This window comes from Phalangium opilio, unplaced genomic scaffold (genome assembly GCF_054372755.1).
Source record: "Phalangium opilio isolate 3A_F unplaced genomic scaffold, DU_Popi_V2 ptg001170l_1, whole genome shotgun sequence".
Taxonomy (NCBI): Eukaryota; Metazoa; Arthropoda; class Arachnida; order Opiliones; family Phalangiidae; genus Phalangium; species Phalangium opilio.
The window spans coordinates 9,172,590-9,190,086 of NW_028324255.1; the positions used below are offsets into that span (position 1 = coordinate 9,172,590).

The window sequence follows — 17,497 nt, forward strand, 5'->3', positions numbered from 1 at the left end:
AACTTCAGATCATTTAATTTCCAGTAAAATTATTGAAATTCTAATCCCAATTATTACGGGAGTTCATTTCGTTTCAGCCCGGATAGCTCAGCCGGTAGAGCGTTAGGCTTTTAACCTAACGGTCCAGGGTTCGACTCCTTGTTCGGGCGACTCTTTTTTTAAAGAATCATCAATAATTTAAACTTCAGATCATTTAATTTCCAGTAAAATTATTGAAATTCTTATCCCAATTATTACGGGAGTTCACCTCGCTTGAGCCCGGATAGCTCAGTCGGTAGAGCGTTAGGCTTTTAACCTAACGGTCCAGGGTTCGAGTCCCTGTTCGGGCGACTGTGTTTTTGAAGAATCATCAATAATTTAAACTTCAGATTATTTAATTTCCAGTAAAATTATTGAAATTCTAATCCCAATTATTACGGGAGTTCATTTCGTTTCAGCCCGGATAGCTCAGTCGGTAGAGCGTTAGGCTTTTAACCTAACAGTCCAGGGTTCGAGTCCCTGTTCGGGCGACTCTGTTTTTAAAGAATCGTCAATAATTTAAACTTCAGATCATTTCACTTTCAATAAATTTATGTAAATTCTAATTCCAATTATTACGTGAGTTCACCTCGCTTGAGCCCGGATAGCTCAGTCGGTAGAGCGTTAGGCTTTTAACCTAACGGTCCAGGGTTCGAGTACCTGTTCGGGCCATTCTGTTTTTGAAGAATCATCAATAATTTAAACTTCAGATCATTTAATTTCCAGTAAAATTATTGAAATTCTAATCCCAATTATTACGGGTGTTCATTTCGTTTCAGCTCGGATAGCTCAGTCGGTAGAGCGTTAGGCTTCAAACCACGGTCCAGGGTTCGACTCCTTATTCGGGCCATTCTGTTTATGAAGAATCATCAATAATTTAAACTTCAGATCATTTACTTTCCAGTAAAATTATTGAAATTCTTATTCCAATTATTACGGGAGTTCACCTCGCTTGAGCCCGGATAGCTCAGTCGGTAGAGCGTTAGGCTTTTAACCTAACGGTCCAGGGTTCGAGTCCCTGTTCGGGCGACTGTGTTTTTGAAGAATCATCAATAATTTAAACTTCAGATCATTTAATTTCCAGTAAAATTATTGAAATTCTAATCCCAATTATTACGGGAGTTCATTTCTTTTCAGCTCGGATAGCTCAGTCGGTAGAGCGTTAGGCTTCAAACCACGGTCCAGGGTTCGACTCCTTGTTCGGGCGACTCTTTTTTTAAAGAATCATCAATAATTTAAACTTCAGATCATTTAATTTCCAGTAAAATTATTGAAATTCTTATCCCAATTATTACGGGAGTTCACCTCGCTTGAGCCCGGATAGCTCAGTCGGTAGAGCGTTAGGCTTTTAACCTAACGGTCCAGGGTTCGAGTCCCTGTTCGGGCGACTGTGTTTTTGAAGAATCATCAATAATTTAAAGTTCAGATCATTTAATTTCCAGTAAAATTATTGAAATTCTAATCCAAATTATTACGGGAGTTCATTTCGTTTCAGCCCGGATAGCTCAGTCGGTAGAGCGTTAGGCTTTTAACCTAACAGTCCAGGGTTCGAGTCCCTGTTCGGGCGACTCTGTTTTTAAAGAATCGTCAATAATTTAAACTTCAGATCATCCACTTTCAATAAATTTATGTAAATTCTAATTCCAATTATTACGTGAGTTCTCCTCGCTTGAGCCCGGATAGCTCAGTCGGTAGAGCGTTAGGCTTTTAACCTAACGGGCCATGGTTCGAGTACCTGTTCGGGCCATTCTGTTTTTGAAGAATCATCAATAATTTAAACTTCAGATCATTTAATTTCCAGTAAAATTATTGAAATTCTAATCCCAATTATTACGGGAGTTCATTTCTTTTCAGCTCGGATAGCTCAGTCGGTAGAGCGTTAGGCTTCAAACCACGGTCCAGGGTTCGACTCCTTGTTCGGGCGACTCTTTTTTTAAAGAATCATCAATAATTTAAACTTCAGATCATTTAATTTCCAGTAAAATTATTGAAATTCTTATCCCAATTATTACGGGAGTTCACCTCGCTTGAGCCCGGATAGCTCAGTCGGTAGAGCGTTAGGCTTTTAACCTAACGGTACAGGGTTCGAGTCCCTGTTCGGGCGACTGTGTTTTTGAAGAATCATCAATAATTTAAAGTTCAGATCATTTAATTTCCAGTAAAATTATTGAAATTCTAATCCAAATTATTACGGGAGTTCATTTCGTTTCAGCCCGGATAGCTCAGTCGGTAGAGCGTTAGGCTTTTAACCTAACAGTCCAGGGTTCGAGTCCCTGTTCGGGCAACTCTGTTTTTAAAGAATCGTCAATAATTTAAACTTCAGATCATTCCACTTTCAATAAATTTATGTAAATTCTAATTCCAATTATTACGTGAGTTCTCCTCGCTTGAGCCCGGATAGCTCAGTCGGTAGAGCGTTAGGCTTTTAACCTAACGGTCCATGGTTCGAGTACCTGTTCGGGCCATTCTGTTTTTGAAGAATCATCAATAATTTAAACTTCAGATCATTTAATTTCCAGTAAAATTATTGAAATTCTTATCCCAATTATTACGGGAGTTCACCTCGCTTGAGCCCGGATAGCTCAGTCGGTAGAGCGTTAGGCTTTTAACCTAACGGTCCAGGGTTCGAGTCCCTGTTCGGGCGACTGTGTTTTTGAAGAATCATCAATAATTTAAACTTCAGATCATTTAATTTCCAGTAAAATTATTGAAATTCTTATCCCAATTATTACGGGAGTTCACCTCGCTTGAGCCCGGATAGCTCAGTCGGTAGAGCGTTAGGCTTTTAACCTAACGGTCCAGGGTTCGAGTCCCTGTTCGGGCGACTGTGTTTTTGAAGAATCATCAATAATTTAAAGTTCAGATCATTTAATTTCCAGTAATATTATTGAAATTCTAATCCAAATTATTACGGGAGTTCATTTCGTTTCAGCCCGGATAGCTCAGTCGGTAGAGCGTTAGGCTTTTAACCTAACAGTCCAGGGTTCGAGTCCCTGTTCGGGCAACTCTGTTTTTAAAGAATCGTCAATAATTTAAACTTCAGATCATTCCACTTTCAATAAATTTATGTAAATTCTAATTCCAATTATTACGTGAGTTCTCCTCGCTTGAGCCCGGATAGCTCAGTCGGTAGAGCGTTAGGCTTTTAACCTAACGGTCCATGGTTCGAGTACCTGTTCGGGCCATTCTGTTTTTGAAGAATCATCAATAATTTAAACTTCAGATCATTTAATTTCCAGTAAAATTATTGAAATTCTTATCCCAATTATTACGGGAGTTCACCTCGCTTGAGCCCGGATAGCTCAGTCGGTAGAGCGTTAGGCTTTTAACCTAACGGTCCAGGGTTCGAGTCCCTGTTCGGGCGACTGTGTTTTTGAAGAATCATCAATAATTTAAAGTTCAGATCATTTAATTTCCAGTAAAATTATTGAAATTCTAATCCAAATTATTACGGGAGTTCATTTCGTTTCAGCCCGGATAGCTCAGTCGGTAGAGCGTTAGGCTTTTAACCTAACAGTCCAGGGTTCGAGTCCCTGTTCGGGCGACTCTGTTTTTAAAGAATTGTCAATAATTTAAACTTCAGATCATTCCACTTTCAATAAATTTATGTAAATTCTAATTCCAATTATTACGGGAGTTCACCTCGCTTGAGCCCGGATAGCTCAGTCGGTAGAGCGTTAGGCTTTTAACCTAACGGTCCAGGGTTCGAGTCCCTGTTCGGGCGACTGTGTTTTTGAAGAATCATCAATAATTTAAACTTCAGATCATTTAATTTCCAGTAAAATTATTGAAATTCTTATCCCAATTATTACGGGAGTTCACCTCGCTTGAGCCCGGATAGCTCAGTCGGTAGAGCGTTAGGCTTTTAACCTAACGGTCCAGGGTTCGAGTCCCTGTTCGGGCGACTGTGTTTTTGAAGAATCATCAATAATTTAAACTTCAGATCATTTAATTTCCAGTAAAATTATTGAAATTCTAATCCCAATTATTACGGGAGTTCATTTCTTTTCAGCTCGGATAGCTCAGTCGGTAGAGCGTTAGGCTTCAAACCACGGTCCAGGGTTCGACTCCTTGTTCGGGCGACTCTTTTTTTAAAGAATCATCAATAATTTAAACTTCAGATCATTTAATTTCCAGTAAAATTATTGAAATTCTTATCCCAATTATTACGGGAGTTCACCTCGCTTGAGCCCGGATAGCTCAGTCGGTAGAGCGTTAGGCTTTTAACCTAACGGTCCAGGGTTCGAGTCCCTGTTCGGGCGACTGTGTTTTTGAAGAATCATCAATAATTTAAAGTTCAGATCATTTAATTTCCAGTAAAATTATTGAAATTCTAATCCAAATTATTACGGGAGTTCATTTCGTTTCAGCCCGGATAGCTCAGTCGGTAGAGCGTTAGGCTTTTAACCTAACAGTCCAGGGTTCGAGTCCCTGTTCGGGCAACTCTGTTTTTAAAGAATCGTCAATAATTTAAACTTCAGATCATTCCACTTTCAATAAATTTATGTAAATTCTAATTCCAATTATTACGTGAGTTCTCCTCGCTTGAGCCCGGATAGCTCAGTCGGTAGAGCGTTAGGCTTTTAACCTAACGGTCCATGGTTCGAGTACCTGTTCGGGCCATTCTGTTTTTGAAGAATCATCAATAATTTAAACTTCAGATCATTTAATTTCCAGTAAAATTATTGAAATTCTTATCCCAATTATTACGGGAGTTCACCTCGCTTGAGCCCGGATAGCTCAGTCGGTAGAGCGTTAGGCTTTTAACCTAACGGTCCAGGGTTCGAGTCAATGTTCGGGCGACTGTGTTTTTGAAGAATCATCAATAATTTAAACTTCAGATCATTTAATTTCCAGTAAAATTATTGAAATTCTTATCCCAATTATTACGGGAGTTCACCTCGCTTGAGCCCGGATAGCTCAGTCGGTAGAGCGTTAGGCTTTTAACCTAACGGTCCAGGGTTCGAGTCCCTGTTCGGGCGACTGTGTTTTTGAAGAATCATCAATAATTTAAAGTTCAGATCATTTAATTTCCAGTAAAATTATTGAAATTCTAATCCAAATTATTACGGGAGTTCATTTCGTTTCAGCACGGATAGCTCAGTCGGTAGAGCGTTAGGCTTTTAACCTAACAGTCCAGGGTTCGAGTCCCTGTTCGGGCGACTCTGTTTTTAAAGAATTGTCAATAATTTAAACTTCAGATCATTCCACTTTCAATAAATTTATGTAAATTCTAATTCCAATTATTACGTGAGTTCTCCTCGCTTGAGCCCGGATAGCTCAGTCGGTAGAGCGTTAGGCTTTTAACCTAACGGTCCATGGTTCGAGTACCTGTTCGGGCCATTCTGTTTTTGAAGAATCATCAATAATTTAAACTTCAGATCATTTAATTTCCAGTAAAATTATTGAAATTCTTATCCCAATTATTACGGGAGTTCACCTCGCTTGAGCCCGGATAGCTCAGTCGGTAGAGCGTTAGGCTTTTAACCTAACGGTCCATGGTTCGAGTACCTGTTCGGGCCATTCTGTTTTTGAAGAATCATCAATAATTTAAACTTCAGATCATTTAATTTCCAGTAAAATTATTGAAATTCTTATCCCAATTATTACGGGAGTTCACCTCGCTTGAGCCCGGATAGCTCAGTCGGTAGAGCGTTAGGCTTTTAACCTAACGGTCCAGGGTTCGAGTCCCTGTTCGGGCGACTGTGTTTTTGAAGAATCATCAATAATTTAAACTTCAGATCATTTAATTTCCAGTAAAATTATTGAAATTCTAATCCCAATTATTACGGGAGTTCATTTCTTTTCAGCTCGGATAGCTCAGTCGGTAGAGCGTTAGGCTTCAAACCACGGTCCAGGGTTCGACTCCTTGTTCGGGCGACTCTTTTTTTAAAGAATCATCAATAATTTAAACTTCAGATCATTTAATTTCCAGTAAAATTATTGAAATTCTTATCCTAATTATTACGGGAGTTCACCTCGCTTGAGCCCGGATAGCTCAGTCGGTAGAGCGTTAGGCTTCTAACCTAACGGTCCAGGGTTCGAGTCCCTGTTCGGGCGACTGTGTTTTTGAAGAATCATCAATAATTTAAAGTTCAGATCATTTAATTTCCAGTAAAATTATTGAAATTCTAATCCAAATTATTACGGGAGTTCATTTCGTTTTAGCCCGGATAGCTCAGTCGGTAGAGCGTTAGGCTTTTAACCTAACGGTCCAGGGTTCGAGTCCCTGTTCGGGCGACTCTGTTTTTAAAGAATCATCAATAATTTAAACTTCAGATCATTTAATTTCCAGTAAAATTATTGAAATTCTAATTCCAATTATTACGTGAGTTCACCTCGCTTTAGCCCGGATAGCTCAGTCGGTAGAGCGTTAGGCTTTTAACCTAACGGTCCAGGGTTCGAGTACCTGTGCGGGCCATTCTGTTTTTGAAGAATCATCAATAATTTAAACTTCAGATCATTTAATTTCCAGTAAAATTATTGAAATTCTTATTCTAATTATTACGGGAGTTCATTTCGTTTTAGCCCGGATAGCTCAGTCGGTGGAGCGTTAGGCTTTTAACCTAACGGTCCAGGGTTCGAGTCCCTGTTCGGGCGACTCTGTTTTTAAAGAATCGTCAATAATTTAAACTTCAGATCATTTCACTTTCAATAAATTTATGTAAATTCTAATTCCAATTATTACGTGAGTTCACCTCACTTGAGCCCGGATAGCTCAGTCGGTAGAGCGTTAGGCTTTTAACCTAACAGTCCAGGGTTCGAGTCCCTGTTCGGGCGACTCTGTTTTTAAAGAATCGTCAATAATTTAAACTTCAGATCATTCCACTTTCAATAAATTTATGTAAATTCTAATTCCAATTATTACGTGAGTTCTCCTCGCTTGAGCCCGGATAGCTCAGTCGGTAGAGCGTTAGGCTTTTAACCTAACGGTCCATGGTTCGAGTACCTGTTCGGGCCATTCTGTTTTTGAAGAATCATCAATAATTTAAACTTCAGATCATTTAATTTCCAGTAAAATTATTGAAATTCTTATCCCAATTATTACGGGAGTTCACCTCGCTTGAGCCCGGATAGCTCAGTCGGTAGAGCGTTAGGCTTTTAACCTAACGGTCCAGGGTTCGAGTCCCTGTTCGGGCGACTGTGTTTTTGAAGAATCATCAATAATTTAAACTTCAGATAATTTAATTTCCAGTAAAATTATTGAAATTCTTATCCCAATTATTACGGGAGTTCACCTCGCTTGAGCCCGGATAGCTCAGTCGGTAGAGCGTTAGGCTTTTAACCTAACGGTCCAGGGTTCGAGTCCCTGTTCGGGCGACTGTGTTTTTGAAGAATCATCAATAATTTAAACTTCAGATCATTTAATTTCCAGTAAAATTATTGAAATTCTAATCCCAATTATTACGGGAGTTCATTTCTTTTCAGCTCGGATAGCTCAGTCGGTAGAGCGTTAGGCTTCAAACCACGGTCCAGGGTTCGACTCCTTGTTCGGGCGACTCTTTTTTTAAAGAATCATCAATAATTTAAACTTCAGATCATTTAATTTCCAGTAAAATTATTGAAATTCTTATCCCAATTATTACGGGAGTTCACCTCGCTTGAGCCCGGATAGCTCAGTCGGTAGAGCGTTAGGCTTTTAACCTAACGGTCCAGGGTTCGAGTCCCTGTTCGGGCGACTGTGTTTTTGAAGAATCATCAATAATTTAAAGTTCAGATCATTTAATTTCCAGTAAAATTATTGAAATTCTAATCCAAATTATTAAGGGAGTTCATTTCGTTTCAGCCCGGATAGCTCAGTCGGTAGAGCGTTAGGCTTTTAACCTAACAGTCCAGGGTTCGAGTCCCTGTTCGGGCGACTCTGTTTTTAAAGAATCGTCAATAATTTAAACTTCAGATCATTCCACTTTCAATAAATTTATGTAAATTCTAATTCCAATTATTACGTGAGTTCTCCTCGCTTGAGCCCGGATAGCTCAGTCGGTAGAGCGTTAGGCTTTTAACCTAACGGTCCATGGTTCGAGTACCTGTTCGGGCCATTCTGTTTTTGAAGAATCATCAATAATTTAAACTTCAGATCATTTAATTTCCAGTAAAATTATTGAAATTCTTATCCCAATTATTACGGGAGTTCACCTCGCTTGAGCCCGGATAGCTCAGTCGGTAGAGCGTTAGGCTTTTAACCTAACGGTCCAGGGTTCGAGTCCCTGTTCGGGCGACTGTGTTTTTGAAGAATCATCAATAATTTAAACTTCAGATCATTTAATTTCCAGTAAAATTATTGAAATTCTTATCCCAATTATTACGGGAGTTCACCTCGCTTGAGCCCGGATAGCTCAGTCGGTAGAGCGTTAGGCTTTTAACCTAACGGTCCAGGGTTCGAGTCCCTGTTCGGGCGACTGTGTTTTTGAAGAATCATCAATAATTTAAACTTCAGATCATTTAATTTCCAGTAAAATTATTGAAATTCTAATCCCAATTATTACGGGAGTTCATTTCTTTTCAGCTCGGATAGCTCAGTCGGTAGAGCGTTAGGCTTCAAACCACGGTCCAGGGTTCGACTCCTTGTTCGGGCGACTCTTTTTTTAAAGAATCATCAATAATTTAAACTTCAGATCATTTAATTTCCAGTAAAATTATTGAAATTCTTATCCCAATTATTACGGGAGTTCACCTCGCTTGAGCCCGGATAGCTCAGTCGGTAGAGCGTTAGGCTTTTAACCTAACGGTCCAGGGTTCGAGTCCCTGTTCGGGCGACTGTGTTTTTGAAGAATCATCAATAATTTAAAGTTCAGATCATTTAATTTCCAGTAAAATTATTGAAATTCTAATCCAAATTATTACGGGAGTTCATTTCGTTTCAGCCCGGATAGCTCAGTCGGTAGAGCGTTAGGCTTTTAACCTAACAGTCCAGGGTTCGAGTCCCTGTTCGGGCGACTCTGTTTTTAAAGAATCGTCAATAATTTAAACTTCAGATCATTCCACTTTCAATAAATTTATGTAAATTCTAATTCCAATTATTACGTGAGTTCTCCTCGCTTGAGCCCGGATAGCTCAGTCGGTAGAGCGTTAGGCTTTTAACCTAACGGTCCATGGTTCGAGTACCTGTTCGGGCCATTCTGTTTTTGAAGAATCATCAATAATTTAAACTTCAGATCATTTAATTTCCAGTAAAATTATTGAAATTCTTATCCCAATTATTACGGGAGTTCACCTCGCTTGAGCCCGGATAGCTCAGTCGGTAGAGCGTTAGGCTTTTAACCTAACGGTCCAGGGTTCGAGTCCCTGTTCGGGCGACTGTGTTTTTGAAGAATCATCAATAATTTAAACTTCAGATCATTTAATTTCCAGTAAAATTATTGAAATTCTTATCCCAATTATTACGGGAGTTCACCTCGCTTGAGCCCGGATAGCTCAGTCGGTAGAGCGTTAGGCTTTTAACCTAACGGTCCAGGGTTCGAGTCCCTGTTCGGGCGACTGTGTTTTTGAAGAATCATCAATAATTTAATGTTCAGATCATTTAATTTCCAGTAAAATTATTGAAATTCTAATCCAAATTATTACGGGAGTTCATTTCGTTTCAGCCCCGATAGCTCAGTCGGTAGAGCGTTAGGCTTTTAACCTAACAGTCCAGGGTTCGAGTCCCTGTTCGGGCGACTCTGTTTTTAAAGAATCGTCAATAATTTAAACTTCAGATCATTCCACTTTCAATAAATTTATGTAAATTCTAATTCCAATTATTACGTGAGTTCTCCTCGCTTGAGCCCGGGTAGCTCAGTCGGTAGAGCGTTAGGCTTTTAACCTAACGGTCCAGGGTTCGAGTCCCTGTTCGGGCGACTGTGTTTTTGAAGAATCATCAATAATTTAAACTTCAGATCATTTAATTTCCAGTAAAATTATTGAAATTCTAATCCCAATTATTACGGGAGTTCATTTCGTTTCAGCTCGGATAGCTCAGTCGGTAGAGCGTTAGGCTTCAAACCACGGTCTAGGGTTCGACTCCTTGTTCGGGCGACTGTGTTTTTAAAGAATCATCAATAATTTAAACTTCAGATCATTTAATTTCCAGTAAAATTATTGAAATTCTAGTCCCAATTATTACGGGAGTTCATTTCGTTTTAGCCCGGATAGCTCAGTCGGTAGAGCGTTAGGCTTTTAACCTAACGGTCCAGGGTTCGAGTCCCTGTTCGGGCGACTGTGTTTTTGAAGAATCATCAATAATTTAAACTTCAGATCATTTAATTTCCAGTAAAATTATTGAAATTCTTATCCCAATTATTACGGGAGTTCACCTCGCTTGAGCCCGGATAGCTCAGTCGGTAGAGCGTTAGGCTTTTAACCTAACGGTCCAGGGTTCGAGTCCCTGTTCGGGCGACTGTGTTTTTGAAGAATCATCAATAATTTAAACTTCAGATCATTTAATTTCCAGTAAAATTATTGAAATTCTAATCCCAATTATTACGGGAGTTCATTTCTTTTCAGCTCGGATAGCTCAGTCGGTAGAGCGTTAGGCTTCAAACCACGGTCCAGGGTTCGACTCCTTGTTCGGGCGACTCTTTTTTTAAAGAATCATCAATAATTTAAACTTCAGATCATTTAATTTCCAGTAAAATTATTGAAATTCTTATCCCAATTATTACGGGAGTTCACCTCGCTTGAGCCCGGATAGCTCAGTCGGTAGAGCGTTAGGCTTTTAACCTAACGGTCCAGGGTTCGAGTCCCTGTTCGGGCGACTGTGTTTTTGAAGAATCATCAATAATTTAAAGTTCAGATCATTTAATTTCCAGTAAAATTATTGAAATTCTAATCCAAATTATTAAGGGAGTTCATTTCGTTTCAGCCCGGATAGCTCAGTCGGTAGAGCGTTAGGCTTTTAACCTAACAGTCCAGGGTTCGAGTCCCTGTTCGGGCGACTCTGTTTTTAAAGAATCGTCAATAATTTAAACTTCAGATCATTCCACTTTCAATAAATTTATGTAAATTCTAATTCCAATTATTACGTGAGTTCTCCTCGCTTGAGCCCGGATAGCTCAGTCGGTAGAGCGTTAGGCTTTTAACCTAACGGTCCATGGTTCGAGTACCTGTTCGGGCCATTCTGTTTTTGAAGAATCATCAATAATTTAAACTTCAGATCATTTAATTTCCAGTAAAATTATTGAAATTCTTATCCCAATTATTACGGGAGTTCACCTCGCTTGAGCCCGGATAGCTCAGTCGGTAGAGCGTTAGGCTTTTAACCTAACGGTCCAGGGTTCGAGTCCCTGTTCGGGGACTGTGTTTTTGAAGAATCATCAATAATTTAAACTTCAGATCATTTAATTTCCAGTAAAATTATTGAAATTCTTATCCCAATTATTACGGGAGTTCACCTCGCTTGAGCCCGGATAGCTCAGTCGGTAGAGCGTTAGGCTTTTAACCTAACGGTCCAGGGTTCGAGTCCCTGTTCGGGCGACTGTGTTTTTGAAGAATCATCAATAATTTAAACTTCAGATCATTTAATTTCCAGTAAAATTATTGAAATTCTAATCCCAATTATTACGGGAGTTCATTTCTTTTCAGCTCGGATAGCTCAGTCGGTAGAGCGTTAGGCTTCAAACCACGGTCCAGGGTTCGACTCCTTGTTCGGGCGACTCTTTTTTTAAAGAATCATCAATAATTTAAACTTCAGATCATTTAATTTCCAGTAAAATTATTGAAATTCTTATCCCAATTATTACGGGAGTTCACCTCGCTTGAGCCCGGATAGCTCAGTCGGTAGAGCGTTAGGCTTTTAACCTAACGGTCCAGGGTTCGAGTCCCTGTTCGGGCGACTGTGTTTTTGAAGAATCATCAATAATTTAAAGTTCAGATCATTTAATTTCCAGTAAAATTATTGAAATTCTAATCCAAATTATTACGGGAGTTCATTTCGTTTCAGCCCGGATAGCTCAGTCGGTAGAGCGTTAGGCTTTTAACCTAACAGTCCAGGGTTCGAGTCCCTGTTCGGGCGACTCTGTTTTTAAAGAATCGTCAATAATTTAAACTTCAGATCATTCCACTTTCAATAAATTTATGTAAATTCTAATTCCAATTATTACGTGAGTTCTCCTCGCTTGAGCCCGGATAGCTCAGTCGGTAGAGCGTTAGGCTTTTAACCTAACGGTCCATGGTTCGAGTACCTGTTCGGGCCATTCTGTTTTTGAAGAATCATCAATAATTTAAACTTCAGATCATTTAATTTCCAGTAAAATTATTGAAATTCTTATCCCAATTATTACGGGAGTTCACCTCGCTTGAGCCCGGATAGCTCAGTCGGTAGAGCGTTAGGCTTTTAACCTAACGGTCCAGGGTTCAATCCCTGTTCGGGCGACTGTGTTTTTGAAGAATCATCAATAATTTAAACTTCAGATCATTTAATTTCCAGTAAAATTATTGAAATTCTTATCCCAATTATTACGGGAGTTCACCTCGCTTGAGCCCGGATAGCTCAGTCGGTAGAGCGTTAGGCTTTTAACCTAACGGTCCAGGGTTCGAGTCCCTGTTCGGGCGACTGTGTTTTTGAAGAATCATCAATAATTTAAAGTTCAGATCATTTAATTTCCAGTAAAATTATTGAAATTCTAATCCAAATTATTACGGGAGTTCATTTCGTTTCAGCCCGGATAGCTCAGTCGGTAGAGCGTTAGGCTTTTAACCTAACAGTCCAGGGTTCGAGTCCCTGTTCGGGCGACTCTGTTTTTAAAGAATCGTCAATAATTTAAACTTCAGATCATTCCACTTTCAATAAATTTATGTAAATTCTAATTCCAATTATTACGTGAGTTCTCCTCGCTTGAGCCCGGATAGCTCAGTCGGTAGAGCGTTAGGCTTTTAACCTAACGGTCCATGGTTCGAGTACCTGTTCGGGCCATTCTGTTTTTGAAGAATCATCAATAATTTAAACTTCAGATCATTTAATTTCCAGTAAAATTATTGAAATTCTTATCCCAATTATTACGGGAGTTCACCTCGCTTGAGCCCGGATAGCTCAGTCGGTAGAGCGTTAGGCTTTTAACCTAACGGTCCAGGGTTCAATCCCTGTTCGGGCGACTGTGTTTTTGAAGAATCATCAATAATTTAAACTTCAGATCATTTAATTTCCAGTAAAATTATTGAAATTCTTATCCCAATTATTACGGGAGTTCACCTCGCTTGAGCCCGGATAGCTCAGTCGGTAGAGCGTTAGGCTTTTAACCTAACGGTCCAGGGTTCGAGTCCCTGTTCGGGCGACTGTGTTTTTGAAGAATCATCAATAATTTAAAGTTCAGATCATTTAATTTCCAGTAAAATTATTGAAATTCTAATCCAAATTATTACGGGAGTTCATTTCGTTTCAGCCCCGATAGCTCAGTCGGTAGAGCGTTAGGCTTTTAACCTAACAGTCCAGGGTTCGAGTCCCTGTTCGGGCGACTCTGTTTTTAAAGAATCGTCAATAATTTAAACTTCAGATCATTCCACTTTCAATAAATTTATGTAAATTCTAATTCCAATTATTACGTGAGTTCTCCTCGCTTGAGCCCGGGTAGCTCAGTCGTAGAGCGTTAGGCTTTTAACCTAACGGTCCAGGGTTCGAGTCCCTGTTCGGGCGACTGTGTTTTTGAAGAATCATCAATAATTTAAACTTCAGATCATTTAATTTCCAGTAAAATTATTGAAATTCTAATCCCAATTATTACGGGAGTTCATTTCGTTTCAGCTCGGATAGCTCAGTCGGTAGAGCGTTAGGCTTCAAACCACGGTCTAGGGTTCGACTCTTTGTTCGGGCGACTGGGTTTTTAAAGAATCATCAATAATTTAAACTTCAGATCATTTAATTTCCAGTAAAATTATTGAAATTCTAGTCCCAATTATTACGGGAGTTCATTTCGTTTTAGCCCGGATAGCTCAGTCGGTAGAGCGTTAGGCTTTTAACCTAACGGTCCAGGGTTCGAGTCCCTGTTCGGGCGACTCTGTTTTTAAAGAATCGTCAATAATTTAAACTTCAGATCATTTCACTTTCAATAAATTTATGTAAATTCTAATTCCAATTATTACGTGAGTTCACCTCGCTTGAGCCCGGATAGCTCAGTCGGTAGAGCGTTAGGCTTTTAACTTAACGGTCCAGGGTTAGAGTACCTGTTCGGGCCATAATGTTTTTGAAGAATCATCAATAATTTAAACTTCAGATCATTTCACTTTCAATAAATTTATGTAAATTCTAATTCCAATTATTACGGGATTTAACTTCGTTTGAGACAGGATAGCTCAGTCGGTAGAGCGTTGGGCTTTTAACCTAACGGTCCAGGGTTCGAGTCCCTGTTCGGGCGACTCTGTTTTTGAAGAATCATCAAAAATTTAAACATGGGATCATTTAATTTCCAGTAAAATTATTGAAATTCTTATTCCAATTATTACGGGAGTTCACCTCGCTTGAGCCCGGATAGCTCAGTCGGTAGAGCGTTAGGCTTTTAACCTAACGGTCCAGGGTTCGAGTCCCTGTTCGGGCGACTGTGTTTTTGAAGAATCATCACTAATTTAAACTTCAGATCATTTAATTTCCAGTAAAATTATTGAAATTCTAATCCCAATTATTACGGGAGTTCATTTCGTTTCAGCTCGGATAGCTTAGTCGGTAGAGCGTTAGGCTTCAAACCACGGTCCAGGGTTCGACTCCTTGTTCAGGCGACTGTGTTTTTGAAGAATCATCAATAATTTAAACTTCAGATCATTTAATTTCCAGTAAAATTATTGAAATTCTAATCCCAATTATTACGGGAGTTCATTTCGTTTCAACCCGGATAGCTCAGTCGGTAGAGCGTTAGGCTTTAAACCTAACGGCCCAGGGTTCGAGTCCCTGTTCGGGCGACTCTGTTTTTAAAGAATTGTCAATAATTTAAACTTCAGATCATTTCACTTTCAATAAATTATGTAAATTCTAATTCCAATTATTACGTGAGTTCACCTCGCTTGAGCCCGGATAGCTCAGTCGGTAGGTAGAGCGTTAGGCTTTTAACCTAACGGTCCAGGGTTCGAGTACCTGTTCGGGCCATTCTGTTTTTGAAGAATCATCAATAATTTAAACTTCAGATCATTTCACTTTCAATAAATTTATGTAAACTCTAATTCCAATTATTACGGGATTTAACTTCGTTTGAGACAGGATAGCTCAGTCGGTAGAGCGTTAGGCTTTTAACCTAACGGTCCAGGGTTCGAGTACCTGTTCGGGCCATTCTGTTTTTGAAGAATCATCAATAATTTAAACTTCAGATCATTTAATTTCCAGTAAAATTATTGAAATTCTTATTCCAATTATTACGGGAGTTCACTTCGCTTGAGCCCGGGTAGCTCAGTCGGTAAAGCGTTAGGCTTTTAACCTAACGGTCCAGGGTTCGAGTCCCTGTTCGGGCGACTGTGTTTTTAAAGAATCATCAATAATTTAAACTTCAGATCATTTAATTTCCAGTAAAATTATTGAAATTCTAGTCCCAATTATTACGGGAGTTCATTTCGTTTTAGCCCGGATAGCTCAGTCGGTAGAGCGTTAGGCTTTTAACCTAACGGTCCAGGGTTCGAGTCCCTGTTCGGGCGACTCTGTTTTTAAAGAATCGTCAATAATTTAAACTTCAGATCATTTCACTTTCAATAAATTTATGTAAATTCTATTTCCAATTTTTACGGGATTTAACTTCGTTTGAGACAGGATAGCTCAGTCGGTAGAGCGTTAGGCTTTTAACCTAACGGTCCAGGGTTCGAGTCCCTATTCGGGCGACTCTGTTTTTGAATAATCATCAAAAATTTAAACTTAAGATCATTTAATTTCCAGTAAAATTATTGAAATTCTTATCCCAATTATTACGGGAGTTCACCTGGCTTGAGCCCGGATAGCTCAGTCGGTAGAGCGTTAGGCTTTTACCTTAACGGTCCAGGGTTCGAGTCCCAGTTCGGGCGACTGTGTTTTTGAAGAGTCATCAATAATTTAAACTTCAGATCATTTAATTTCCAGTAAAATTATTGAAATTCTAATCCCAATTATTACGGGAGTTCATTTCGTTTCAGCTCGGATAGCTCAGTCGGTAGAGCGTTAGGCTTCAAACCACGGTCTAGGGTTCGACTCCTTGTTCGGGCGACTGTGTTTTTAAAGAATCATCAATAATTTAAACTTCAGATCATTTAATTTCCAGTAAAATTATTGAAATTCTAGTCCCAATTATTACGGGAGTTCATTTCGTTTTAGCCCGGATAGCTCAGTCGGTAGAGCGTTAGGCTTTTAACCTAACGGTCCAGGGTTCGAGTCCCTGTTCGGGCGACTCTGTTTTTAAAGAATCGTCAATAATTTAAACTTCAGATCATTTCACTTTCAATAAATTTATGTAAATTCTAATTCCAATTATTTCGTGAGTTCACCTCGCTTGAGCCCGGATAGCTCAGTCGGTAGAGCGTTAGGCTTTTAACTTAACGGTCCAGGGTTAGAGTACCTGTTCGGGCCATAATGTTTTTGAAGAATCATCAATAATTTAAACTTCAGATCATTTCACTTTCAATAAATTTATGTAAATTCTAATTCCAATTATTACGGGATTTAACTTCGTTTGAGACAGGATAGCTCAGTCGGTAGAGCGTTGGGCTTTTAACCTAACGGTCCAGGGTTCGAGTCCCTGTTCGGGCGACTCTGTTTTTGAAGAATCATCAAAAATTTAAACTTGGGATCATTTAATTTCCAGTAAAATTATTGAAATTCTTATTCCAATTATTACGGGAGTTCACCTCGCTTGAGCCCGGATAGCTCAGTCGGTAGAGCGTTAGGCTTTTAACCTAACGGTCCAGGGTTCGAGTCCCTGTTCGGGCGACTGTGTTTTTGAAGAATCATCAATAATTTAAACTTCAGATCATTTAATTTCCAGTAAAATTATTGAAATTCTAATCCCAATTATTACGGGAGTTCATTTCGTTTCAGCTCGGATAGCTTAGTCGGTAGAGCGTTAGGCTTCAAACCACGGTCCAGGGTTCGACTCCTTGTTCAGGCGACTGTGTTTTTGAAGAATCATCAATAATTTAAACTTCAGATCATTTAATTTCCAGTAAAATTATTGAAATTCTAATCCCAATTATTACGGGAGTTCATTTCGTTTCAACCCGGATAGCTCAGTCGGTAGAGCGTTAGGCTTTTAACCTAACGGCCCAGGGTTCGAGTCCCTGTTCGGGCGACTCTGTTTTTAAAGAATTGTCAATAATTTAAACTTCAGATCATTTCACTTTCAATAAATTATGTAAATTCTAATTCCAATTATTACGTGAGTTCACCTCGCTTGAGCCCGGATAGCTCAGTCGGTAGGTAGAGCGTTAGGCTTTTAACCTAACGGTCCAGGGTTCGAGTACCTGTTCGGGCCATTCTGTTTTTGAAGAATCATCAATAATTTAAACTTCAGATCATTTCACTTTCAATAAATTTATGTAAACTCTAATTCCAATTATTACGGGATTT

At 39.3% G+C, this 17,497-nt stretch overlaps 60 non-coding genes across 60 annotated transcripts; all 60 read left to right on the top strand.

The window, feature by feature from the left end:
- The first annotated feature begins 76 nt into the window (after positions 1–76).
- TRNAK-UUU (transfer RNA lysine (anticodon UUU)) lies at positions 77–149 on the top strand. The gene has a single exon. It is a non-coding gene; the product is annotated as a tRNA-Lys (tRNA).
- A 107-nt stretch (positions 150–256) lies between these two features.
- TRNAK-UUU (transfer RNA lysine (anticodon UUU)) lies at positions 257–329 on the top strand. Its single transcript has one exon. It is a non-coding gene; the product is annotated as a tRNA-Lys (tRNA).
- Positions 330–436: 107 nt separating this feature from the next.
- Positions 437–509, top strand: TRNAK-UUU (transfer RNA lysine (anticodon UUU)). Its single transcript has one exon. It is a non-coding gene; the product is annotated as a tRNA-Lys (tRNA).
- A 107-nt stretch (positions 510–616) lies between these two features.
- TRNAK-UUU (transfer RNA lysine (anticodon UUU)) lies at positions 617–689 on the top strand. The gene has a single exon. It is a non-coding gene; the product is annotated as a tRNA-Lys (tRNA).
- Positions 690–974: 285 nt separating this feature from the next.
- Positions 975–1,047, top strand: TRNAK-UUU (transfer RNA lysine (anticodon UUU)). The gene has a single exon. It is a non-coding gene; the product is annotated as a tRNA-Lys (tRNA).
- A 285-nt stretch (positions 1,048–1,332) lies between these two features.
- Positions 1,333–1,405, top strand: TRNAK-UUU (transfer RNA lysine (anticodon UUU)). The gene has a single exon. It is a non-coding gene; the product is annotated as a tRNA-Lys (tRNA).
- A 107-nt stretch (positions 1,406–1,512) lies between these two features.
- On the top strand, positions 1,513–1,585 carry TRNAK-UUU (transfer RNA lysine (anticodon UUU)). Its single transcript has one exon. It is a non-coding gene; the product is annotated as a tRNA-Lys (tRNA).
- A 464-nt stretch (positions 1,586–2,049) lies between these two features.
- On the top strand, positions 2,050–2,122 carry TRNAK-UUU (transfer RNA lysine (anticodon UUU)). The gene has a single exon. It is a non-coding gene; the product is annotated as a tRNA-Lys (tRNA).
- A 107-nt stretch (positions 2,123–2,229) lies between these two features.
- Positions 2,230–2,302, top strand: TRNAK-UUU (transfer RNA lysine (anticodon UUU)). The gene has a single exon. It is a non-coding gene; the product is annotated as a tRNA-Lys (tRNA).
- Positions 2,303–2,589: 287 nt separating this feature from the next.
- On the top strand, positions 2,590–2,662 carry TRNAK-UUU (transfer RNA lysine (anticodon UUU)). The gene has a single exon. It is a non-coding gene; the product is annotated as a tRNA-Lys (tRNA).
- A 107-nt stretch (positions 2,663–2,769) lies between these two features.
- TRNAK-UUU (transfer RNA lysine (anticodon UUU)) lies at positions 2,770–2,842 on the top strand. Its single transcript has one exon. It is a non-coding gene; the product is annotated as a tRNA-Lys (tRNA).
- A 107-nt stretch (positions 2,843–2,949) lies between these two features.
- Positions 2,950–3,022, top strand: TRNAK-UUU (transfer RNA lysine (anticodon UUU)). The gene has a single exon. It is a non-coding gene; the product is annotated as a tRNA-Lys (tRNA).
- Positions 3,023–3,309: 287 nt separating this feature from the next.
- TRNAK-UUU (transfer RNA lysine (anticodon UUU)) lies at positions 3,310–3,382 on the top strand. Its single transcript has one exon. It is a non-coding gene; the product is annotated as a tRNA-Lys (tRNA).
- A 107-nt stretch (positions 3,383–3,489) lies between these two features.
- On the top strand, positions 3,490–3,562 carry TRNAK-UUU (transfer RNA lysine (anticodon UUU)). Its single transcript has one exon. It is a non-coding gene; the product is annotated as a tRNA-Lys (tRNA).
- A 107-nt stretch (positions 3,563–3,669) lies between these two features.
- TRNAK-UUU (transfer RNA lysine (anticodon UUU)) lies at positions 3,670–3,742 on the top strand. The gene has a single exon. It is a non-coding gene; the product is annotated as a tRNA-Lys (tRNA).
- A 107-nt stretch (positions 3,743–3,849) lies between these two features.
- TRNAK-UUU (transfer RNA lysine (anticodon UUU)) lies at positions 3,850–3,922 on the top strand. Its single transcript has one exon. It is a non-coding gene; the product is annotated as a tRNA-Lys (tRNA).
- Positions 3,923–4,207: 285 nt separating this feature from the next.
- Positions 4,208–4,280, top strand: TRNAK-UUU (transfer RNA lysine (anticodon UUU)). Its single transcript has one exon. It is a non-coding gene; the product is annotated as a tRNA-Lys (tRNA).
- Positions 4,281–4,387: 107 nt separating this feature from the next.
- Positions 4,388–4,460, top strand: TRNAK-UUU (transfer RNA lysine (anticodon UUU)). Its single transcript has one exon. It is a non-coding gene; the product is annotated as a tRNA-Lys (tRNA).
- A 467-nt stretch (positions 4,461–4,927) lies between these two features.
- TRNAK-UUU (transfer RNA lysine (anticodon UUU)) lies at positions 4,928–5,000 on the top strand. The gene has a single exon. It is a non-coding gene; the product is annotated as a tRNA-Lys (tRNA).
- Positions 5,001–5,107: 107 nt separating this feature from the next.
- On the top strand, positions 5,108–5,180 carry TRNAK-UUU (transfer RNA lysine (anticodon UUU)). The gene has a single exon. It is a non-coding gene; the product is annotated as a tRNA-Lys (tRNA).
- Positions 5,181–5,647: 467 nt separating this feature from the next.
- Positions 5,648–5,720, top strand: TRNAK-UUU (transfer RNA lysine (anticodon UUU)). The gene has a single exon. It is a non-coding gene; the product is annotated as a tRNA-Lys (tRNA).
- Positions 5,721–6,005: 285 nt separating this feature from the next.
- Positions 6,006–6,078, top strand: TRNAR-UCU (transfer RNA arginine (anticodon UCU)). The gene has a single exon. It is a non-coding gene; the product is annotated as a tRNA-Arg (tRNA).
- Positions 6,079–6,185: 107 nt separating this feature from the next.
- TRNAK-UUU (transfer RNA lysine (anticodon UUU)) lies at positions 6,186–6,258 on the top strand. The gene has a single exon. It is a non-coding gene; the product is annotated as a tRNA-Lys (tRNA).
- A 287-nt stretch (positions 6,259–6,545) lies between these two features.
- On the top strand, positions 6,546–6,618 carry TRNAK-UUU (transfer RNA lysine (anticodon UUU)). The gene has a single exon. It is a non-coding gene; the product is annotated as a tRNA-Lys (tRNA).
- Positions 6,619–6,725: 107 nt separating this feature from the next.
- Positions 6,726–6,798, top strand: TRNAK-UUU (transfer RNA lysine (anticodon UUU)). The gene has a single exon. It is a non-coding gene; the product is annotated as a tRNA-Lys (tRNA).
- Positions 6,799–7,085: 287 nt separating this feature from the next.
- On the top strand, positions 7,086–7,158 carry TRNAK-UUU (transfer RNA lysine (anticodon UUU)). Its single transcript has one exon. It is a non-coding gene; the product is annotated as a tRNA-Lys (tRNA).
- Positions 7,159–7,265: 107 nt separating this feature from the next.
- Positions 7,266–7,338, top strand: TRNAK-UUU (transfer RNA lysine (anticodon UUU)). Its single transcript has one exon. It is a non-coding gene; the product is annotated as a tRNA-Lys (tRNA).
- A 285-nt stretch (positions 7,339–7,623) lies between these two features.
- TRNAK-UUU (transfer RNA lysine (anticodon UUU)) lies at positions 7,624–7,696 on the top strand. The gene has a single exon. It is a non-coding gene; the product is annotated as a tRNA-Lys (tRNA).
- Positions 7,697–7,803: 107 nt separating this feature from the next.
- Positions 7,804–7,876, top strand: TRNAK-UUU (transfer RNA lysine (anticodon UUU)). Its single transcript has one exon. It is a non-coding gene; the product is annotated as a tRNA-Lys (tRNA).
- A 287-nt stretch (positions 7,877–8,163) lies between these two features.
- TRNAK-UUU (transfer RNA lysine (anticodon UUU)) lies at positions 8,164–8,236 on the top strand. Its single transcript has one exon. It is a non-coding gene; the product is annotated as a tRNA-Lys (tRNA).
- Positions 8,237–8,343: 107 nt separating this feature from the next.
- Positions 8,344–8,416, top strand: TRNAK-UUU (transfer RNA lysine (anticodon UUU)). Its single transcript has one exon. It is a non-coding gene; the product is annotated as a tRNA-Lys (tRNA).
- A 285-nt stretch (positions 8,417–8,701) lies between these two features.
- On the top strand, positions 8,702–8,774 carry TRNAK-UUU (transfer RNA lysine (anticodon UUU)). Its single transcript has one exon. It is a non-coding gene; the product is annotated as a tRNA-Lys (tRNA).
- Positions 8,775–8,881: 107 nt separating this feature from the next.
- TRNAK-UUU (transfer RNA lysine (anticodon UUU)) lies at positions 8,882–8,954 on the top strand. The gene has a single exon. It is a non-coding gene; the product is annotated as a tRNA-Lys (tRNA).
- A 287-nt stretch (positions 8,955–9,241) lies between these two features.
- Positions 9,242–9,314, top strand: TRNAK-UUU (transfer RNA lysine (anticodon UUU)). Its single transcript has one exon. It is a non-coding gene; the product is annotated as a tRNA-Lys (tRNA).
- A 107-nt stretch (positions 9,315–9,421) lies between these two features.
- On the top strand, positions 9,422–9,494 carry TRNAK-UUU (transfer RNA lysine (anticodon UUU)). Its single transcript has one exon. It is a non-coding gene; the product is annotated as a tRNA-Lys (tRNA).
- A 107-nt stretch (positions 9,495–9,601) lies between these two features.
- TRNAK-UUU (transfer RNA lysine (anticodon UUU)) lies at positions 9,602–9,674 on the top strand. The gene has a single exon. It is a non-coding gene; the product is annotated as a tRNA-Lys (tRNA).
- A 107-nt stretch (positions 9,675–9,781) lies between these two features.
- Positions 9,782–9,854, top strand: TRNAK-UUU (transfer RNA lysine (anticodon UUU)). The gene has a single exon. It is a non-coding gene; the product is annotated as a tRNA-Lys (tRNA).
- Positions 9,855–10,139: 285 nt separating this feature from the next.
- TRNAK-UUU (transfer RNA lysine (anticodon UUU)) lies at positions 10,140–10,212 on the top strand. The gene has a single exon. It is a non-coding gene; the product is annotated as a tRNA-Lys (tRNA).
- A 107-nt stretch (positions 10,213–10,319) lies between these two features.
- On the top strand, positions 10,320–10,392 carry TRNAK-UUU (transfer RNA lysine (anticodon UUU)). The gene has a single exon. It is a non-coding gene; the product is annotated as a tRNA-Lys (tRNA).
- Positions 10,393–10,677: 285 nt separating this feature from the next.
- On the top strand, positions 10,678–10,750 carry TRNAK-UUU (transfer RNA lysine (anticodon UUU)). The gene has a single exon. It is a non-coding gene; the product is annotated as a tRNA-Lys (tRNA).
- A 107-nt stretch (positions 10,751–10,857) lies between these two features.
- Positions 10,858–10,930, top strand: TRNAK-UUU (transfer RNA lysine (anticodon UUU)). Its single transcript has one exon. It is a non-coding gene; the product is annotated as a tRNA-Lys (tRNA).
- A 287-nt stretch (positions 10,931–11,217) lies between these two features.
- On the top strand, positions 11,218–11,290 carry TRNAK-UUU (transfer RNA lysine (anticodon UUU)). Its single transcript has one exon. It is a non-coding gene; the product is annotated as a tRNA-Lys (tRNA).
- A 106-nt stretch (positions 11,291–11,396) lies between these two features.
- Positions 11,397–11,469, top strand: TRNAK-UUU (transfer RNA lysine (anticodon UUU)). Its single transcript has one exon. It is a non-coding gene; the product is annotated as a tRNA-Lys (tRNA).
- Positions 11,470–11,754: 285 nt separating this feature from the next.
- Positions 11,755–11,827, top strand: TRNAK-UUU (transfer RNA lysine (anticodon UUU)). The gene has a single exon. It is a non-coding gene; the product is annotated as a tRNA-Lys (tRNA).
- Positions 11,828–11,934: 107 nt separating this feature from the next.
- TRNAK-UUU (transfer RNA lysine (anticodon UUU)) lies at positions 11,935–12,007 on the top strand. The gene has a single exon. It is a non-coding gene; the product is annotated as a tRNA-Lys (tRNA).
- Positions 12,008–12,294: 287 nt separating this feature from the next.
- On the top strand, positions 12,295–12,366 carry TRNAK-UUU (transfer RNA lysine (anticodon UUU)). Its single transcript has one exon. It is a non-coding gene; the product is annotated as a tRNA-Lys (tRNA).
- A 107-nt stretch (positions 12,367–12,473) lies between these two features.
- TRNAK-UUU (transfer RNA lysine (anticodon UUU)) lies at positions 12,474–12,546 on the top strand. Its single transcript has one exon. It is a non-coding gene; the product is annotated as a tRNA-Lys (tRNA).
- Positions 12,547–12,653: 107 nt separating this feature from the next.
- Positions 12,654–12,726, top strand: TRNAK-UUU (transfer RNA lysine (anticodon UUU)). Its single transcript has one exon. It is a non-coding gene; the product is annotated as a tRNA-Lys (tRNA).
- Positions 12,727–13,013: 287 nt separating this feature from the next.
- Positions 13,014–13,085, top strand: TRNAK-UUU (transfer RNA lysine (anticodon UUU)). Its single transcript has one exon. It is a non-coding gene; the product is annotated as a tRNA-Lys (tRNA).
- Positions 13,086–13,192: 107 nt separating this feature from the next.
- Positions 13,193–13,265, top strand: TRNAK-UUU (transfer RNA lysine (anticodon UUU)). The gene has a single exon. It is a non-coding gene; the product is annotated as a tRNA-Lys (tRNA).
- Positions 13,266–13,372: 107 nt separating this feature from the next.
- Positions 13,373–13,445, top strand: TRNAK-UUU (transfer RNA lysine (anticodon UUU)). The gene has a single exon. It is a non-coding gene; the product is annotated as a tRNA-Lys (tRNA).
- Positions 13,446–13,552: 107 nt separating this feature from the next.
- TRNAK-UUU (transfer RNA lysine (anticodon UUU)) lies at positions 13,553–13,624 on the top strand. Its single transcript has one exon. It is a non-coding gene; the product is annotated as a tRNA-Lys (tRNA).
- A 285-nt stretch (positions 13,625–13,909) lies between these two features.
- On the top strand, positions 13,910–13,982 carry TRNAK-UUU (transfer RNA lysine (anticodon UUU)). Its single transcript has one exon. It is a non-coding gene; the product is annotated as a tRNA-Lys (tRNA).
- Positions 13,983–14,449: 467 nt separating this feature from the next.
- TRNAK-UUU (transfer RNA lysine (anticodon UUU)) lies at positions 14,450–14,522 on the top strand. Its single transcript has one exon. It is a non-coding gene; the product is annotated as a tRNA-Lys (tRNA).
- An 828-nt stretch (positions 14,523–15,350) lies between these two features.
- TRNAK-UUU (transfer RNA lysine (anticodon UUU)) lies at positions 15,351–15,423 on the top strand. Its single transcript has one exon. It is a non-coding gene; the product is annotated as a tRNA-Lys (tRNA).
- A 107-nt stretch (positions 15,424–15,530) lies between these two features.
- TRNAK-UUU (transfer RNA lysine (anticodon UUU)) lies at positions 15,531–15,603 on the top strand. Its single transcript has one exon. It is a non-coding gene; the product is annotated as a tRNA-Lys (tRNA).
- A 287-nt stretch (positions 15,604–15,890) lies between these two features.
- On the top strand, positions 15,891–15,963 carry TRNAK-UUU (transfer RNA lysine (anticodon UUU)). Its single transcript has one exon. It is a non-coding gene; the product is annotated as a tRNA-Lys (tRNA).
- A 285-nt stretch (positions 15,964–16,248) lies between these two features.
- Positions 16,249–16,321, top strand: TRNAK-UUU (transfer RNA lysine (anticodon UUU)). Its single transcript has one exon. It is a non-coding gene; the product is annotated as a tRNA-Lys (tRNA).
- Positions 16,322–16,788: 467 nt separating this feature from the next.
- Positions 16,789–16,861, top strand: TRNAK-UUU (transfer RNA lysine (anticodon UUU)). Its single transcript has one exon. It is a non-coding gene; the product is annotated as a tRNA-Lys (tRNA).
- Positions 16,862–17,146: 285 nt separating this feature from the next.
- Positions 17,147–17,219, top strand: TRNAK-UUU (transfer RNA lysine (anticodon UUU)). Its single transcript has one exon. It is a non-coding gene; the product is annotated as a tRNA-Lys (tRNA).
- Positions 17,220–17,497: the final 278 nt, after the last annotated feature.